Source organism: Thalassophryne amazonica, chromosome 10, assembly GCF_902500255.1.
Source record: "Thalassophryne amazonica chromosome 10, fThaAma1.1, whole genome shotgun sequence".
Taxonomy (NCBI): domain Eukaryota; kingdom Metazoa; phylum Chordata; class Actinopteri; order Batrachoidiformes; family Batrachoididae; genus Thalassophryne; species Thalassophryne amazonica.
Genome location: NC_047112.1, coordinates 31,086,117 through 31,097,921, shown reverse-complemented (window position 1 = coordinate 31,097,921; position 11,805 = coordinate 31,086,117). Strand labels below are relative to the sequence as shown.

The 11,805-nt window shown below is 39.7% G+C and overlaps 2 long non-coding RNA genes and 7 other non-coding genes across 10 annotated transcripts; 1 reads left to right on the top strand and 8 right to left on the bottom strand.

Moving 5' to 3' along the window:
- Positions 1 to 3,912: 3,912 nt before the first annotated feature.
- On the bottom strand, positions 3,913 to 8,390 carry LOC117518550. 2 transcript variants are annotated; one of them, XR_004563018.1, is made up of 12 exons: positions 8,341 to 8,390; positions 7,268 to 7,313; positions 7,053 to 7,098; positions 6,652 to 6,678; positions 6,451 to 6,471; positions 6,252 to 6,275; positions 6,034 to 6,078; positions 5,928 to 5,956; positions 5,729 to 5,769; positions 4,727 to 4,770; positions 4,505 to 4,572; positions 3,913 to 4,071 (listed from the first exon to the last, which is right to left on the bottom strand). It is a non-coding gene; the product is annotated as an uncharacterized LOC117518550 (long non-coding RNA). The 2 variants fall into 2 exon arrangements; XR_004563019.1 differs by having other exon boundaries at positions 4,505 to 4,537.
- LOC117518551 lies at positions 4,078 to 11,289 on the top strand. The gene is made up of 3 exons (XR_004563020.1): positions 4,078 to 4,249; positions 8,886 to 8,887; positions 10,601 to 11,289. It is a non-coding gene; the product is annotated as an uncharacterized LOC117518551 (long non-coding RNA).
- LOC117519597 lies at positions 4,162 to 4,231 on the bottom strand. The gene has a single exon (XR_004563365.1). It is a non-coding gene; the product is annotated as a small nucleolar RNA SNORD47 (small nucleolar RNA).
- LOC117519599 lies at positions 4,838 to 4,900 on the bottom strand. The gene has a single exon (XR_004563367.1). It is a non-coding gene; the product is annotated as a small nucleolar RNA SNORD44 (small nucleolar RNA).
- Positions 6,141 to 6,216, bottom strand: LOC117519600. The gene has a single exon (XR_004563368.1). It is a non-coding gene; the product is annotated as a small nucleolar RNA snR60/Z15/Z230/Z193/J17 (small nucleolar RNA).
- On the bottom strand, positions 6,342 to 6,414 carry LOC117519601. The gene has a single exon (XR_004563369.1). It is a non-coding gene; the product is annotated as a small nucleolar RNA snR60/Z15/Z230/Z193/J17 (small nucleolar RNA).
- Positions 6,536 to 6,617, bottom strand: LOC117519595. The gene has a single exon (XR_004563362.1). It is a non-coding gene; the product is annotated as a small nucleolar RNA SNORD79 (small nucleolar RNA).
- On the bottom strand, positions 7,162 to 7,230 carry LOC117519602. The gene has a single exon (XR_004563370.1). It is a non-coding gene; the product is annotated as a small nucleolar RNA SNORD75 (small nucleolar RNA).
- LOC117519598 lies at positions 8,014 to 8,095 on the bottom strand. The gene has a single exon (XR_004563366.1). It is a non-coding gene; the product is annotated as a small nucleolar RNA SNORD74 (small nucleolar RNA).
- Positions 11,290 to 11,805: the final 516 nt, after the last annotated feature.

The window sequence follows — 11,805 nt, the reverse complement described above, 5'->3', positions numbered from 1 at the left end:
GGAGGAGCAACAGCAGAAAATACTGAGTTCAGCACTGTTGCTTAGTGCAGGAATGATCAGAAGTCAGTAATGCAACTATGCGACTATGACGCAGTTCATTTTAGCTATAGATATACTTTATTGATCTCACAGTGGAGAAATTATGTTTACACTCCAGTTACCTCAGACAGCAATTAGTCCACAATTATGACTGGTTTACCCTAATAATGCCATAGGTATTAAAGGCACTGCGCTGCGGTGGTTTGAATCATATTTATCTAATAGATTACAATTTGTTCATGTAAATGGGGAATCTTCTTCACAGACTAAGGTTAATTATGGAGTTCCACAAGGTTCTGTGCTAGGACCAATTTTATTCACTTTATACATGCTTCCCTTAGGCAGTATTATTAGACAGCATTGCTTAAATTTTCATTGTTACGCAGATGATACCCAGCTTTATCTATCCATGAAGCCAGAGGACACACACCAATTAGCTAAACTGCAGGATTGTCTTACAGACATAAAGACATGGATGACCTCTAATTTCCTGCTTTTAAACTCGGATAAAACTGATGTTATTGTACTTGGGCCCCACAAATCTTAGAAACATGGTGTCTAACCAGATCCTTACTCTGGATGGCATTACCCTGACCTCTAGTAATACTGTGAGAAATCTTGGAGTCATTTTTGATCAGGATATGTCATTCAATGCGCATATAAGTATTAAATATGTAGGACTGGTTTTTTTTTGCATTTGCGCAATAATAAAATTAGAAAGGTCTTGTCTCAGAGTGATGCTGAAAAACTAATTCATGCAATTATTTCCTCTAGGCTGGACTATTGTAATTCATTATTATCAGGTTATCCTAAAAGTTCCCTGAAAAGCCTTCAGTTAATGCAAAATGCTGCAGCTAGAGTACTGACGGGGACTAGAAGGAGAGAGCATATTTCACCCATATTGGCCTCTCTTCATTGGCTTCCTGTTAATTCTAGAAAATAATTTAAAATTCTTCTTCTTACTTATAAGGTTTTGAATAATCAGGTCCCATCTTATCTTAGGGACCTCATTGTACCATATCACCCCAATAGAGCGCTTCGCTCTCAGACTGCAGGCTTACTTGTAGTTCCTAGGGTTTTTAAGAGTAGAATGGGAGGCAGAGCCTTCAGCTTTCAGGCTCCTCTCCTCTGGAACCAGCTCCCAATTTGGATCAGGGAGACAGACACCCTCTCTACTTTTAAGATTAGGCTTAAAACTTTCCTTTTTGCTAAAGCTTATAGTTAGGGCTGGATCAGGTGACCCTGAACCATCCCTTAGTTATGCTGCTATAGACTTAGACTGCTGGGGGGTTCCCATGATGCACTGAGTGTTTCTTTCTTTTTGCTCTGTATGCACCACTCTGCATTTAATCATTAGTGATTGATCTCTGCTTCCCTCCACAGCATGTCTTTTTCCTGGTTCTCTCCCTCAGCCCCAACCAGTCCCAGCAGGAGACTGCCCCTCCCTGAGCCTGGTTCTGCTGGAGGTTTCTTCCTGTTAAAAGGGAGTTTTTCCTTCCCACTGTCGCCAAGTGCTTGCTCACAGGGGGTCGTTTTAACCGTTGGGGTTTTTCCGTAATTATTGTATGGCTAACGGTCAATATGATTGGAACATTTTTTAATTTTGATTTCTGTGTAATTCTTCAATTGACCCCTACCTGGCCGCCTATTGAAAATTCAAGTGGATACTCAGTTTTATCAAAAGACTAATGTTTAAGGAGCATTTGTGCCAACCTTGGTGCTTGTATCACCATTTGATAAATATTCTGTTATCTGTTGCACTAAGACATGTAAAGAACATGAAGGGATCTACTGTACATATCAAGGTGATGTGTAATGGGGGTGGTGGAGGGGGCGAAAGAAATGCAGTGGCAATGTTTGCCACAAGAATCAACAGCAGCAGATATTTTCTGTGAACTCATGTCTTTGACATTCTATTACCCCAAGGGCTGTATTATTTGGATGGGAAATCATGTCCTTGCAGACCAGGTAGTAGACCCATATATGCGATATATGATGTCATGGGCGCTGTTCTGGTATACTCCGGCTTTGCTCTGAGCCTGACAAGGAATTGTTGTGTTCAATTCCCTGAAACCAGAGGAGTGTTGTTCTTATTCTGGATCCCAAATCATATACAGCATCAAATCAAACAGTCACTTCAACGTATTAAAGTTACATTGTGACTCCACATGGGTAAGAGTAAGGTGGAACCAGACTCATGGGTGCAATTTGGTGGGGGATAGGGGGGACATGTCCCCCCCACCTTTTCAACCAGGGGGGACAGAATATGGTATGCCCCCCTCCCCCCACCTTCTGACATATATGGGTGATTCTTTAACTATGGGCAAATTGGCCTTGTAAATGTAATTTCCACACCATTGCCTTACAATATAAAGTGCCTTGGGGCAACTGTTTGTTGTGATTTGGCGCTATATACATGTGCTCTGATGTCACTGTTTATCTCCATAGAAACTACCCCAACAATCTTTCATACAAACTGTTTAGGGACATTAGTGTTGTGGTGGAAATTACAGCAATAGTGTCGGACAACTACGTTTTGTTAAAAAAAAAAAAATCCCAACAGTTGTATGACATTGAATACCCCAATTATGTTTTATTTTATTCAGAGATATTTTAAAACATTAGAAAAAATGTTTCACCATTCATTTTTATCATTGAAGATCAAGTCTGGATGTGGGACAAGCACAAAATGACAATAGCTGCATATAATGATGCTGAAAAAGGTGAAAAAAAAAAAATACTAGAACAAATTTCCCCTTTTGTTTTTCATACAATATGATCAAAGAACATAAGTGCCCGTAGTTTAAGAATCACCCACATAAGACAATTGAAAGCAAAAATAATTTCATTGTTAAAAGCAATTAGAACCAACAAACAAAAGCAAACCATAAAACAGTCTCCTATAGAGTTAGAAGCTTAGGACTAAAAATGGGTTTTGGTTTTAAAAATGGACAGTGAGGAAGCGTTGTCCAATGCTCAGTGGAAGCTCGTGCCATAGTTTTGGAGTAGTGGAAAATGCTGTCCCCCCTGAGCTTGTTTGTACATCGGTACCTTCAGGAGCAGCAGGTCAGCTGACCTGAGGCACTGAGCAGGATCCTCGTGTTGAAGGAGCTCAGAGAAGTGGTGGGACCATGTAATGACTTACAAATAAAATCTTAAAATGGACTCTAAAATACAGAAGCAGCCAGTGGAGAGGCCATGATGTGGGTTAGGTGCTCCAGTTAAGCAAGTGGCTGCATTTTGCATGAGCTGGAGCCGTGCGAGGGAGGACTGGCTGACTCCAAAATAGAGCGCGTTACAGTAACCCAGCTGAGCTGTTATAAAAGCGTGGATCACTAAGTGCTTTAGTGCAAATGGTAAAGGAATGGACTGCATTTATATATCCCTATTCCATCTGCATCAGATGCTCAATGTGCTTTACAATAATGCCTCACATTCACCCTGATGTGCTGCCATACAAGGCACCCAGTTGACACCAGGAGCAAGTCGGGGATCCAGGACCTTGCCCAAGGGCCCTTACTCACTACCCAGTCAAGCTGGGATTTGAACCAAGGAACCTCCCGTCTCAAGCCCAACACGTCGCTGCAGCTATCGATCAGCTTGCTTCTTAAACACAGCTGGCCAGTTTTAGTTACAAGCCTCAAGCACACATTTTGAATATGTCAGCAATATGCTTTGTAGTCAATTTTAACCGTGTCACATGACCAAAAAACCATTTCCTCAGCCAATACAGGCAGAACAGACCTCAACTGCACAAAGCAGTTAAAAAAAAAACCCCACACACAAACAAGTGGAAAACTATGAACCATGAGCAGCTTGTTGACCATAGCTGAGTGGCTCACTGTCCAGAAGACATCTTCAAGGGAGGCAACAAGCTTTCATATATCTTTATTTGCAATTTTACAGTTACAGTGAAAGCAGCTTTTGGTTTCTCAAACTTGGAAAATAAAACTCATGGAGACATAAACCTTGAAAACTCCAGACTTCAGTTTACTCCTGTCAGCTAAAGACTTGCTGCTCAGGACAAGGGGACTGCAGAGATGCACATTTTAGACAAAAAGAGAGAAAAAAAGTTATGAGGACAGTAAATGGGGTGGAGGTAGAAAAATACATTGTACAAACAGCCTCAGTTAAAATGGAACGGTTAAGATATAATCAGAAGTCATCTGGCAAAATCTCATCATCACAGGCTGAATGAGCCTTTAAACAAGTTAAATGGCACAAATCCCACAGGTTTCATCATGTCTGACTGCAGTCCCCACCTCCAATTTTTTTTTTTTTGGGGGTGGGCCAGTATCATCTTTCACCCAATACATTAAAGTACAGCAGACAACTGACAAACAGCATGATTCAAGAAGGTCAGTTTGATGTATTAACATTACTACATTTAAGACACCATTTATATTACATTGCAGCCCCAGCCACCCTGTGTGGAGACTCAATACTACAAAAACTGATATCTTACCTCCGACAGCATCTTCTCATGATCCATCTTTACCTGATGGCAGGAAAGGTGGAGGATGTTAGTAGAAGCTGCAAAGTCAATGGGTCAAGGCTTAATTCACAAGGTTACTCAGCAACAGATATTTGTCCACATTTGTCTTCAGATCAGACATCTCTCAACATCACTTAACCCTTGAGATGAACAACATGTCAGGGTTAATATCTGTAGGGTTAATGATCTCACCTGAGAACTCAAGTTCCATTTACAGATGTGTCCAAGTCCTGCACCTAAAAACACCAGAGTTTAAACAAACGCACACACATGTGGCATTATTATCAAATGCTGAACAGCCTGGATCAGCTAGAGCTAATGTTACAGACTTCATGATTGAGTCAGTACTTTATGTCATCACACAGGCCAAACTACAGAGATCACAACAAAATGTGCACCGATCAGACTCAGAAGGCCTTTTTAAAATGCAACGATGTCAAGTTATCAGCAGGGCCGACCAGGGTTATTCCACCAAGCCTGGCAGAAGTCCTGAAATCAGGAACTGTGTCAACAAGATGCAACTTATCCAGTTGTCAGTTCCACACCAGTTATTAATGTGCCTTAGAGTTATTCACATTCATGGCCAATTTGTAGGACTAGAATGATTGTCAAGTGTGAAGCCTCGAGACATTAGTTCACAGGCAATCATACTCCCCAAATCACAAGTTGGGCTTGCAAATGGTCCACACAATTCAATGTTTAACATGCAATAAGGTCAGTGGCCCACTGGGTGGATACGCTACAATACATGGTGCCCTCTGCTGGATGAAATGCGGCACTACAAGCCCATCTGGTTCCAGTCAGCAATATTTTTTTTTTTTTTTTTTAAATACAAGCTGAAAAATAAATTTAACTGGCCTTCAGGATCTGAGGAACCAACTGCTTTATTCAGATTGATTAGTTACACATGGGGTGAGGAGCTACATAATTATCAGCAATTTTAACTATTCTGGTGTCTTAATGGGTCAGCAAAGCTGCCCCTGCTTCAATAATCATCTTGTTTAATGTTGTATACTTTTGCGTTTTTAGCAGCTAAAGGAACCATAAACAGTAGTGCAGTCTCTTACATCCCTGACAATTATACAGAGAATTTTCACTTTCAAATCCATCATAAATGGAGTAGCAGTATAATAGTCCACCTCCCCATGGAAAACTAATCTCGTCTAGAGGTCCTTCAGCCATGCTTTCACTTACCACATTTCTATGACGGCGTCTAGATTGAAGGTGCACTCGTCCTGCAAGCAAATGGCAGTAAATTTGTGCCCAGTGTGAAGCTCCCATTACAGTAGAATGCAGTGTAGATCAGAAAACAAGGTTCTTCAACTGGATCAGTGACCTGATTCAAACTCATCACATCAGTTTGTATCACTGAACCATTTACAATGATACCTACCAGCAATGCTGTGAAGATCATCTTGAAAACTACAAATACAAAGTAAGAATGAGACCCAACTGACACTAGTGAAGTTACAAAAAAGAAAAAAAGTTTAAAGTTTTACCATTAAGCTGCCAGCAGTGCATTGATCACACAAAGGGGTGTGCGCCTAAGAGAGAAGGGTTCATTAGTATCCAGCATATAGTTATGAACTCTGCAGGACACTTGTAGCTGATACATCAGATAGGAGCGAAAGAAAATTCATCACTGTTTATTCTGCTGAACTATGAAATCATCATTGCATCACAAAGTATTATCCAGCACCTCAGACTTTAAACACACCTTCACAGTCCAGACACTTCAGCCCTGAAAATTAAAAGTGAGCAGTTAGAAATCTTGACACAATGAAGAACCCTGCAGACCATGGAGGCCAGTAAATCAGATAGGAGCGAAAGACACATCGTCACAGTTATCTGCTGAACTATGCAATCATCATGGATTCTGACCAGTTTCAAAACCAACTAATATGTTGTCAACTTACCTGCAACCGATCTTTGGTCACCTACAAGGAATCGCAAAACATTAATGGAGGCCAAAATATGTGAAGTCAAATTTGTCATTTCTACAACTGCATCAGAAAAATAAGAAATCTTTCACTCTTTTTCAGAGAGATTCCCATTGTTTTCAAAAAATTCATCACAGACAGTTTATACATCAAAAATAAAGAGTGAATGAGTCCTACCCATCTCTTGGTCCAATAGGACCCCATCTGTAGGGGAAGAGGGCAGCAGTCATCAAAACAGTCATCTTCAGCTTTTAAGAATATTTAAGATTGTGCGCCTCAGACATTACTATGGTGGTTGCAGCATCGTCATCCAATTTGTCGAGAGTAGCAAATAAATGTCATCATAGCAGCACAGACGTGTAGGCTGGAGTCATCCAAATGCTTCTGTTGGAGTGTTTCAGCCAGTGGCAAACCAAAGCCACTCACCACACCAGCCGCTTTTAAAGTTACTATTTTTCAGAGAACAAGGTTTTTTTGTTTGTAGATCGATACACCGCTATAATTTTATGAATCAGTTCACAGCTATTGAACACCATGTAGAAGCATTTGCATGTCTCCTGCCAGAGTAAAGCACTTACACCTTTAACCTTCCCCAGCTTAATGTCATCCTGGCTTTTCAGGAACCTGTGAATAAATCTTATTTTAGTACTTATGCTATACATGGTCAACAATTTCAACAGCTATGGAAGTCTCAGTGAGATGTTGCTCAGAAATGACTTCTGTCCACTACTCTTACATTTAAAATCATCACAGACTATTAAGTTAAAACACTGGTTAAAATAAGATTACTCACCGGGTAAATATCTAAAAACTGTAGACTTGAAGGCATCACGTCAACCCTAAAAGAATTCACATTTATAAAATCAATATAGCACTACTGAAACAATGCAACATTTAATATAAGTTAAATTATTGCTCAAAATCAAGTCTTGAAAGTGACCATGTCCATATTTATGTTATAGTTCCGTTAGCGTGTACCGCATTGCCATAGTGAAATTACTATGCTGCCTGCCACCACACATGGACAAATTTACAGACATTTTGGGCATGCATTTTGCAGAACACTAAACAATTCCCACATGCCTGAGTTTTGGCCAGCACCGCTATACGCAACAGTTTAAGGCAAGGTGTAATGACACTACTTCTGCTTGCACAGAAAAAAGTCACAGCAGCTCAGATGTTTGTCCATCACACCAGCTAGCCAAGCTTTACACCATAAACCTATGAACTGTAAACCAGAATATTTTGCAAAGCACAAATGGATTAACAAGCAGCAATGACGCAGAATGCTGGTCGCAATTTGATTGGTCCCATTGCCTTCACTGCGCATGCGTCATTCCCGATTAACGCCTCGTTTCTGCTTAAAATTGCACTCGTTATCTCAGTTTGTGCCTTCAGATTGCAGGTTTCCAGTTCCGCAGCAACACTTCTGCAATGTTGATTTCCGAATATATAAGCAGTATTATCAGTAATATTAGCAGAGAGCACAGTACTGGAATACATTAGCTTTACTAGCGCCCATCAATCTAATGACTTCGTCCCATGTGATCAGAAATGTTGGCATTCTTCACAACTATTCAGATGTCCCTACCAACATTTTGTTTCATCATATGCACATGGGACAAAGTACACTGTGCTATTTGTACCATAAAACCAACACGATTTGAACGGTTTTGTCACCACGCGCGCTGAAGCACGTGGCCTAGGCCTGCTAATGCTAACTGCAGAAATATCAGCCCAAGTCTGAGGGAAATAAAACAGTACATCTTCACATGTAAGTTACTATCTTGCATACCCACAAACAAACAAAAAAAAAGTAAGCAAAAGCAACACGTTCTTTTAAAGTACGAGTAACAATGAACATACCTTTGACACAGCGAGAGTGAGGGAAGAAAAATGGTGCAAGGACCTTTTATGGGAAATGCCGCACAGGCTGCTGGGTAAAAAGTGACGCGCATTCAGTCATTCATTCTTACAACAGCGCCCCTTTAGTGCAGCAGCGAAGAGAAAGAAGAAAATCCTTCAAATGGTGATACAAGCACCAAAGTCGGCACAAATACTCCTTAAGCCGGGTTCACACGGCAGGATAATTAGGCCGATATCGGACCCGATCTTCCCCTTCCGACAATCGTAAGGACGCCCCGACAATCGTGATGACGTCAAAGATAATCTTATCAGATATTCCTGTCGTGTGTGGTGGGTTAAGAGCGCTCTGATCTGCTCGGAAGGGCGTCAGGAGCGCTCCGATCGCAAATCGGGGATATTCAACATGTTGGTTTTTTTTGGCCCGATATCACAGCGTGTGTTGTGTCCTCCGACCACAAACGAGCACACAGCCTGCTGAATGTGACGTGCAGCCAATCAGAAAGCGAGGTGACGGACGTACGGAGCGGAAAATAAAATCAAAACAGCTGTTTTGATTTTATTTTCAAAACAGCTGTTTTGAAAATAAACAAAACAGCTGTTTTGTTTATAATTGTAATAATTATTACAATTATTAATATTGTAATAATAATTACAATATTATTGTAATAATACAATAATTACGTGTTTTCCGTAATTATTGTATGGCCTTGCCTTACAATATAAAGCGCCTTGGGGCAACTGTTTGTTGTGATTTGGCGCTATATAAATACAATTGATTGAATCGATTGATTGACTGTTCTGACTTACCAGAAAGTCCGGTGGTCGCGCTGTCTCCACTTCTTTAGAGAACGGCTTTCCTTTTCCTTTTTTTAAAATCGTTTTTCCCTGTTTTAAATAGTCCACAAAGTACCTCCGTTTGTTTACTCTGAAGTCACGTTTAATCTCGAGAGATTTTGGCGAGATTTCCTGTCTGAACTGTAAATGTTCGTGTGTGGTGTTGTTATTACCGTGTGGCTGAACACCACACACTGTACGACCAAACCTGTTAGATCCATGATTTTTTATTTTTTTTTTATCTTCACGTGTGTGGTCTCTCAGGTTTTGGAAACCTAAAGATAATTTTAAAATCCTGTCGTGTGAACCAGGCTTTAGACATTAACTCTTGACAAAACCGGCTATCCACGTGAATTTTCAATCGGCGGCCAGGTAGCGGTCAAAATGCACCAATCAAATTGGAAACTACACTACATTATAGCGATTCCATGAAATGCAATGCATTTTTTGCTGTTTTTACCTCATAACTCCTGAACCTTCAGTCATAGATAGACCAAATTATACCTCTTTGGAATTATGATCAAATAATGTAGTGGAGTTTTCATTTTGATTGGAGCATTTGTAATTTTGAGCCCTGTGTAATTTTTCAATTGACCCCTGCCTATTGAAAATTCAAGTGGCTCGTCAGTTTTGTCACAAGATTAACGTCAAAGGAGTATTTGTGCCGACTTTGGTGCTTGTTATCACCATTTGTAGGATTGTTTCAGTTATCTGCTGCACTACGTCCGCGTCAATTCTAACAAAAAGGAAAATAAAATGAACCAAATACGTGGGAAATTAATCTTAATGCCTTCAGCGTTGAAAGAGATTGAAGGAACACACAGGCACCAACAGGGACAGGTTCTCGAACTAACGCCATGGGTTATGTGAACCAGACGTGGTCCAACCACTTTTGTGCAGGACCCATAATCAAGGGGTCATCACAGATTAACCATTTGCATAAAAAAAAAAAACTTTTCCAGGTTAAGAACTTGTTCATTTTTAGTCAAAACACTCTAAACTGTTCAAAACTGGGTGTGTGAACCATAAAGGACCTCAGTGAATTACAAAGTTAATTTAAAATACTTTCAGAGCCGAGTTGTCCTGTCAAAACATCTTGCAACTCTTCATCCAGCAGCATAATGATGCTGCTTCATGAAACTATTGGTATCTGCATCAGCATTGTAACACCACTCGCTGCACTCTGCGTGCTACTCTCCAAAAATGTTATCACTTAATTTTTGCAGATTACAAATAAAATAGGCAATACAAATAGACTGAGAAAACATCACAAGTGAATGAAGTAGGAGATTTAATATATGCATCAATCAGAATCTGATACGATCAATAGTTATGATCTGTATGGAAAAAAAAATACATTTGTTTTGATTGCTCTCTATCAGGTGATACTGAAATGTACTTCAAGGCCTCAATTCAATTTACAAAGACAAAACACAAAAATGTCTGCTACAAGCATCAGTCTGCCTCAGAGGAAAAAAATTCAAGAAGTGATACGGAGTGAGCTTTAACCACACATGTACAGGACCTGCAGAGGATCTGCAGTCAGATTACTGAACCACAAGGTACTTCAAGGCTTTTGCCTTGCAAATCAATCCATCTTTTACTTGTTGTACTGGTCAAATGCAAACAGGTCACAAATTTTTACATGTAATAAACCCAACACTGTAGCTGTGCAGATGTTCTCACACATCTTTTGGTGTAGATTTTTTTTTCACCTTTATTTCTTTGTAATGTGTCCAAATGTCACTGTATCTAGAACCAGGCCATGTAGTTTGAAACAAGAGAATAATGGTTCAGGTAAAGCAAAGGTGTACAATTGGATCAAGCCCGCCCGCTGTTTGGTTCTCGTCTTGAAAAAGACTGGACAGAAATCCACAACACATGAAAACTCAAGTTCACAAGAGAGAGAGAGACTTCACAGACTAGGGTCCAATCCCTTCCCATTCTATTCATTTTGCACATTCATGTGACTTTGGCCTAAGTGCTACAAACTCATTTGGACCAGTGCAAAAGAAAAAAATTTGTTCATAACTAATTTCAGCCAACATGGAAATATCTCTACATTATCGTTCCACATGCCATGTTTACTTCTTAAGCATTTTGGCATAAGAAACACGCAACTTTGTTTTTCAGGCAAAGATATTCATTTCTGTATTGCATATATTCAATATCTATGACAATTCCACCTGTAAGTGTATCCAGATGCTATTGTGGGGCTTCTGTCGGTATAACAACAAAAAACAAGTTTGAATGAATGAACAGAAACCATGTGAGATAAAATACTAAATAAAAAAAAAAAAAAAAAAAAAAGGAATGATTTCTAAAGAAGCCATCAAGTTCACATCCTTATATTTAACACTGTTGCAAAAAAACAAAAACACAAGAGCAATGGAAATAAAGTATATTTACAGTGGATATGGAAAATCGACATCTTGGGCTTTTACACATTTTAATTCTCTCCGTGCCATTGTGACTGACAGGATATATAGATATATATATTTAAAAAGGGGCTTCTCTATATTCTCAAGTTTCTCAAATTATTCCCTTTAAAACAAACCTCCACAACAAGACATACATTACATTAAAATATCAAAGAAAAAAATAATGGGCTGCATAAGTAATGACAGCCTT